The sequence below is a fragment of the Procambarus clarkii genome, unplaced genomic scaffold (assembly GCF_040958095.1).
Source record: "Procambarus clarkii isolate CNS0578487 unplaced genomic scaffold, FALCON_Pclarkii_2.0 HiC_scaffold_345, whole genome shotgun sequence".
Classification (NCBI taxonomy): domain Eukaryota; kingdom Metazoa; phylum Arthropoda; class Malacostraca; order Decapoda; family Cambaridae; genus Procambarus; species Procambarus clarkii.
In genome coordinates this window covers 107,539-115,155 of record NW_027189378.1, presented here as the reverse complement: position 1 = coordinate 115,155, position 7,617 = coordinate 107,539, and the positions used below count along the sequence as shown (strand labels likewise).

Sequence of the window (7,617 nt, the reverse complement as noted above, 5' to 3'; positions counted from 1 at the left end):
GCGATCTTGGCAGCCTCGACTTTGTTGTTGGCAACAACGTACTTCTTGATTGCTTGTAGAGACGAGCCCTTACGGTCTTTGAGTGCTGCGACCGCGGCTAGAACCATTTGACTAGTTTTCGGGTGAGCAACCTGGACGCGAGGTTTCCTGGTGGTGGCCACCACAGCAGCAGCCGCAGCCTTCTTGGTAGGCTTTGCTTCTACCATGATGATGATGAGATAACCAAGGTGATGAGAGACGCTCAGACAGTCACGGGGGAATGATGCTGCCGCCGCTTGAGCCGAACCTATTTATGTGCCGGCACGGTACAGAAGCTGCAACCTGGCAACTCGTCCACCAATCACAACGGTTGGTTTTACGGCTCCGAAACCTGGATCCCATATCTTCTCTAAAATAGAAGCATTTGTTCATGTTCTTTGTAAAAGTATCATAAAGCAGGACAGATGAGACAAATATCATAAAAACTGAAGAGCAGATGAGCACACACATGTATGTATTACAAAAGAAAATCCACAAATTCATTAGAAATTGGCAGGGCAGGCTGAGGAAGTAGGTAGATGTAAAATGTCTGTAAATGGCGAAAGAACATAAACCCAAGACTGAATAAACGATGTTAAATATCCATGCCAAGGAGACAAAAATATGTTAGGATACAATTACCATTAAGACACCACAAGAAGGTCCGTATCCTGCCGTGATGACTAAAAAGAGTTGGTTATTAGCCACAATGTGTAGGCAGTCTCATGCCAACGGCCATACCACGTTGAGAACACCGCTTCTCGTCCGATCAGCGAAGTTAAGCAACGTTGGGTTTGGTTAGTACTTGGATGGGTGACCGCCTGGGAACACCAAATGCTGTTGGCAATAATGTTTTTTGTTTTGTTTTGTTTTGTTTCGTTTGTTTTTGTTTGAATGGCTGGCTCCACGGGAAATTCACGGAGTTGTGTGGAATAAGGCCTGGTAAAATGAATTAATATGTATGTCATGTTTAAAACAAACTCGCTTAATATAGTGTGTGAGGCTTTATACAAAAACAAACAACCAAAACAAAACATGTTGTGTATATATATATATATATATATATATATATATATATATATATATATATATATATATATATATATATATATATATATATATATATATATATATATATATATATATATATATATATAGCTTAATCCGGGTTTGAACTCGCAACTCCAAGAATACGCATCACTTATATACACTTTACCACTGGGCCACAGCTGCAGGACACTTGATGCTGAGGTATCAATTTAATGACGTAAATGCCATTTCCACAAATAAATGATAATTTAAAAGTATTTGTATGTACAAATCTTTTCTGTTTAAAAGGCTACAATATCAGTTACTGATATAATTTGTGTTAATGTTTCTATACCCACAGGAAGGCATGTTTTTGCTTATATGTAAGGGGTACGGAGAAGGAATCCACAGACCATCAGTCCCCTTCCCCCCCCCCCCCCCCCTCCCACCTACTACCACCACCACCACCACCACTACTCACCACCAATCACCACCAATCACCACCACCACCAATCACCACCAATCACCACCAATCACCACCAATCACCACCACCACACCTAACCGAAAACCCCCTAACACATCAACCCTCCCCCCAATCAACAGGCGAAATAATAACCCTCAAATGCCTGCCTGCCTGCCAGCCAGCCAGCCAATACTAACGGTCTTCTCAGAAAGAAAATCTCTTTGTATCTGTATTACTTGATGAAATGTATGATTCTAATAATGAAAATAAATTTTGATGTCGGTTGTATGAGCATAATGACCAATATGCACATGATATGAATGAATTAAATAGTGTAGTTTTAAGTAATTAGGTTGTAGACACATTAAGCGGATATGATATTTGACGCGTCCAGAACTGGTGATTTTTGGTTTAGTTTTAAATGCACCACCACCATTGCTTCCCCAGAGCCTAATTAAGGACCGGTAAAAGGAGTCAATATGTATGTCATCTATAAAACCAAAGAATGAATAAAAACACACACACACACACACACCTACATAATAGTATTAGGAAGATTGTATGGCAAAAAAAAAAAAAAGTACTCCCATTGGGTCGTTTGAACTCGCGACTTCCAAAACACCAGCCACACACCTTACCACCCAGCCACCATAGAGTTGGTATAATTGTGCAACTTTAGTTATAAAAGTAAAGTTCTTATTGTCTCAAATCTTATTGTCTGTTCTATGAAAAGGCATGATGTAAATTATGTATTTTTTGAATGATTGAATTGTAGGCACATTAAGCGGATTCGATATTTGATATATCCAGAAAAGGTGATTTCTGTTCAGTTTTAAAATGCATCACCGTTAACGCTAAAGGACTGGTAAAACGACTCGATGTTTGTCATTTTTAAAATAAACACTAAAACTAGGCCCTTAACATATATAATGTTTGAATATAAATTGAATGCATATAAATACAAAGTGGGAGTGGCTGGCTGGCTGGCTGGCTGGCTGGCTGGCTGGCTGGCTGGCTGGCTGCCTGCCTGGCTGGCTGGCTGGCTGGCTGGCTGCCTGCCTGCCTGCCTGCCTGGCTGGCTGGCTGGCTGGCTGGCTGGCTGGCTGGCTGGCTGGCTGGCTGGCTGGCTGGCTGCCTGGCTGCCTGGCTGCCTGCCTGCCTGCCTGCCTGCCTGCCTGCCTGCCTGCCTGCCTGCCTGCCTGCCTGCCTGCCCGCCTGCCCGCCCGACCGCCTGCCCGCCCGCCCGCCCGCCCGCCCGCCCGCTTGCCTTGCCTTGCCTGTCCTGTCCTGTCCTGTTATTGCCTTGCCTTGCCTTGCCTTGCCTTGCCTTGCCTTGCCTTGCCTTGCCTTGCCTTGCCTTGCCCTGCCCTGCCCTGCCCTGCCCTGCCTTGGCTGCAGCTGGCTGGCTGGCCGTAAATCAACTCTTAACAACACCATACCACACCACACCACACCACACCACACCACACCACACCACACCACACCACACCATCACTCATCACCCATCACCCACCACCAGCCCCAGTCTCCCAGCCTCTCTTATATACCCGAGCAGGCCCTTTAAATTATTTGAATTGTTGCACTTCGGCCAATGGCAGGCACGATCGCTGCTGCTCAAACATATTCTGGTTCACAAGTATTATAATATATTATATTATATTATATTATATATATATATATATATATATATATATATATATATATATATATATATATATATATATATATATATATATATTCATGAAACACATTAAAACCTTGATCATTTATTCATTCATTACGTCTAGTGAAGAATTGCTTTTGTTCATTTGTATGATTAAAAATTGATAGAATATGAATTCCTCGCTTAAAGTAAAATATAAAATATATATTGGATTTATATGATTGGTTAATATTCCAAGTGATGCTGAATATCCCCTATAATTTTGTTTTGTTTGTTTGTTATGTACACATTCCAAATGAAATCAATATAAATGTTATTATTAATGTTTGAAAGTTGATTGTCTACTTGAATCTCTCTATTAAAGTGTGTGTGGCTCCGGATGGAGCCTGGTTATGGTATTTGTCGTGGTGGGTGGCAGAAGTGCTTACTTCTTCTCTGTCTTCTTTGGCAAAAGAACTGCCTGAATGTTTGGAAGAACACCTCCCTGTGCAATGGTTACGCCAGACAGAAGTTTGTTGAGTTCTTCGTCGTTGCGGATGGCCAACTGCAAGTGACGTGGGATGATACGGGTCTTCTTGTTGTCACGTGCAGCGTTACCGGCGAGCTCCAGAACTTCGGCAGCGAGGTATTCCATGACGGCTGCCAGGTAGACAGGAGCGCCAGCACCGACGCGTTCGGCGTAGTTGCCCTTACGCAGCAGACGGTGAATTCTGCCCACGGGGAACTGAAGTCCGGCCCTGCTGGAGCGAGACTTTGACTTGCCCTTCACTTTGCCTCCCTTGCCGCGTCCTGACATTGCTGCTGCTGTTGTGGGTTTGTGGTGTTTTATGCCGCCCCGCAGATCGAGCTTCGTGTTATATACCCCGCTCAGGATCAAGGGAGCCCGCCACTGACCAATCAGCGCGCTCCGCCACGCGACCCGCTCTGAGCTGAGTCGCGAGCGGGATATAAAAGGAAAGCTCGCCTCGCGCAAAAGTTCATCTTTTCATTGGCAACGGAAGCAGCAGCACGTCGCGCTCGCAGTGAGATCTAGGCGATACGCTGTTTGAGCGCCCCCGCACCTGCAACCACCTGCCTCTGCATTATTGCAGTTACATGGGACCACCGTTTTGAGGCATCTGACATCACAACCACCACAGTGATCCAACAGCATCGATTTAACAACAGCCAGAGATGCAGAGCGCTAGTAGCACCTGTTGCTAACTTGCAAGGTCAGGGCCGCTTGGTCGGCCTAGACGAGCATACTCTCGTGGTAACCCTACCTGGGGCCACATCCTTATCACAGCCATCTTCCATCCAAGGCAACACCCAGGCAAACTGGCACACACCTCTTTTTCAGGCAACGACGGCTCTTCCTCTCGGCGTGTTCACGGTTTATGTTACAGCTCTATCAGTGATATAACGTGCAAAGATACATTACCCTAGTGGGCCAACCCGTACTGCCACCCTGAATAAAACCAGGGACAGCTGGATGGCCTAACTTACGTAATGTGTATTGCCGTGTATAGCACTCTTTCTCTCCTCTGCTAAACATTTCTTCCTCTTCAGGCCGGGACCTACCCCCTGTGCGGTGAAAGTGCAGTGGGGTATTCGTCCTTTCCTCCCAGGTGGGGTCACAGCACGTGCTTGCGCCCTGTGTCTCCCTGCCTGGCTTGTTTGCTATGCCGATCCACTGCTAGAACCTCGTGATAGTGCGAGTCAACTAGCAGTGGGGGTTGCCCTTGAGTAACACCTTCAGGACTCACGAATACTTTGTATTTGTGCCGAACCGGGTTCAATTAGCCTGCTAGGAACCCGGAATTACGCCTCTGACAACCGAGCTCCAACCCACAGCTCACGAGCACACTGACCCCCCCACTGAGCTAATGGAATCGCAGTGATTGGCACAAGACACGGGACTGTCAGTAGACAGTGAGTCACAATGGCTCACTGTCTACGGATGACCTACACTGGGAATACACCCATAGACACAGTTGACTGCATCACTACCTTTTACAATGCCACTGGCACACCAGCCACTAACCATATAAAACATGCCAACACAAACACCATCAAATTTCTCATTGCCTCTGAAGACGACCTTTTTGCCTGTTTCAAGGAACCTACTTTCAGAAAACTCACACAAGCTTCACTTACTCCTGTTCTCACTATTGAACAAAAAACTAAATGCTCTGTACTTGTAAGAAATGTCGACAGCTCTGTCCTTTCAGCACCTACTACTATCAATCTCTCTCAAGACATCTCTCACAGGAATGCTATTACTGTAATGGAGATATACCCAGTGCCCAATACAAAACACCTCAAGATCCAATGTTCCTCCCCTACAGAAGCTCAAAAACTCTTGCACCATGGAATTAAAATCCTCCACACCAGCACTCCTCCCTATCTCATTAGTCCAGTTGACTATCTTCCTTTGCTGCAATGCTTTAAATGCTACAAATACAGTCATGAAACCCGGAAATGTAAAAGCCCACAAATTTGTTCAAAATGTTCTGTAGAAGGCCATTTTTACACTCAGTGCTCTGCCAACACTTTAAAATGCATCAATTGCCAAGGAGGTCATTCAGCAGTTGACAAATCTTGCCCTTTGAGAAAGCAAACCCTAAAATCTCTTCGCAATAACCAACCTCGCACTCAAGCACACCCTCATTCCTCTTCTTCAACCTCCCATAACCTATCTCATCACCAAACAGCATCAGCCACATCAATGTCCTATGCCAGTGTCCTTAATGCTTCACCTCACCAGCAACATCATCATAATACTGCACAACAAACTCAGTCCTCTCCACCTCTCTTCCCTCACCCACCACCTCCACCTTATTCTCCTCTTCAGAACCTTGCATATGAACGAGTCACTGCCTGTGTACAAGCTGCTTACTTGAAGGCCAAGGACGATGGCCGTGACTTTGCTGACTATCTTCCAATCTTTCTCACTCATAACGGCCTTCCTAGTATCTCTGTTCCTCCTACTCAACTATTGCGCTCTGCTCCATTCTCGCCTACAGTCCTCACTCCACAAAACACCATGACTTCAGCTGAAGAAAATACTACAGTTCCCCCACAATCTCCTACCAACCCACTCCTGACTGCTACAGAAAACGGTGCCACTGACCAAACAGCACATCCTGGACTATCCCAAACTGAAGCATCCATGTCAAAGGCACTTTCAACCTCTTCTCCCAACATTGTCCTCTCCACTTCCAATCTGACTACTAACACTACAACCTCTGATACCTCTCACCCGGTCCCTGTCAACAAGCCTTCTGTCTCCCTCCATCCCCCAACAACTTCAGTCATTTCTTCTGTAACTCATCTTGTCTCGTCCCGAGCCCGTTCAGCAACCCGTTGTCTTACTCCCACCTCCCGCTGTAAATATCCTACAATTCCTACCACCATCCTCCAAGATGCACCCTCCTCAATAACTGCCCAACTCATTGAATCACGCAACCCTCATGCTCTTGTACATGCACAAAACCCCACCAGCACCCCATCAAAACCTAAAAATTCATAAAGATCATACAGTTTAATGTGCGGGCATATTTCAACATTAGACACATGGTGTCAGATTTTATTGAGATCGAGAGACCTGATGTGCTATTATTAAATAGCACATACATCACGAACTCATATAAAATCAAACATTATGGCTACACCTCTTACCAGTCACCAGATGAAGCACATGAAGGAGTTGCAATACTCATCCGTTCTTCATACAAACACGAACTCTTACACACTCATTGGCTTCACAAACATTTCCTAGCCATTAAAGTTCATACACAAATGGGGTCTCTCATCATCTGCACAACCTACACCCGTCCTAACACCGACATTCCCATGCAAGATTTCATAACTCTCTTCAACAACTCTCACTTGCCTGTTTTTCTGCTTGCAGACCTCAATGCACAACACCCTACATTCCACCACAATACCACAAATCAGCATGGCAGACAGCTTCACCAAATATACACCCAAAAACATCTATTCTTTCTTGGCCCTGATTTCCCCACTTGTTTCACACATACAGGTTCTGGCCGGCCTGATCTCATATTCACCAACAGACACGGCAGCAACTTGCAACACTTCATTTCACCAGGGCCCATTACGGGCTCTGATCATATTCCCTTAATTCTCACAGTCTCCACAAATCCTATTCTCATCCCCAGCACTCCTCAATTCTCATACCATAGGGCAAACTGGGACATGTTCAAACAACACATTGATGACACTGATCTCACTTATGAATACAATGACAAACATCACACTGACATCGACACACAAGCACGCAACATACAAGACACCATCATTCATGCAGCAAACATCTCCATTCCTAAAACAACACACAAACCACATTTCACTTTCACCCCTCCATTCGCTCCAAACGCCTCTTAGCTTGCTATCACACTAGATTCTTACAAAACATACATCGTCATGGACAAATACTAT

At 45.1% G+C, this 7,617-nt stretch overlaps 1 non-coding gene across 1 annotated transcript; it reads left to right on the top strand.

Moving 5' to 3' along the window:
- The first annotated feature begins 745 nt into the window (after nucleotides 1-745).
- On the top strand, nucleotides 746-864 carry LOC138361401 (5S ribosomal RNA). Its single transcript, XR_011226955.1, has one exon. It is a non-coding gene; the product is annotated as a 5S ribosomal RNA (ribosomal RNA).
- The last annotated feature ends 6,753 nt before the right edge of the window (nucleotides 865-7,617 follow it).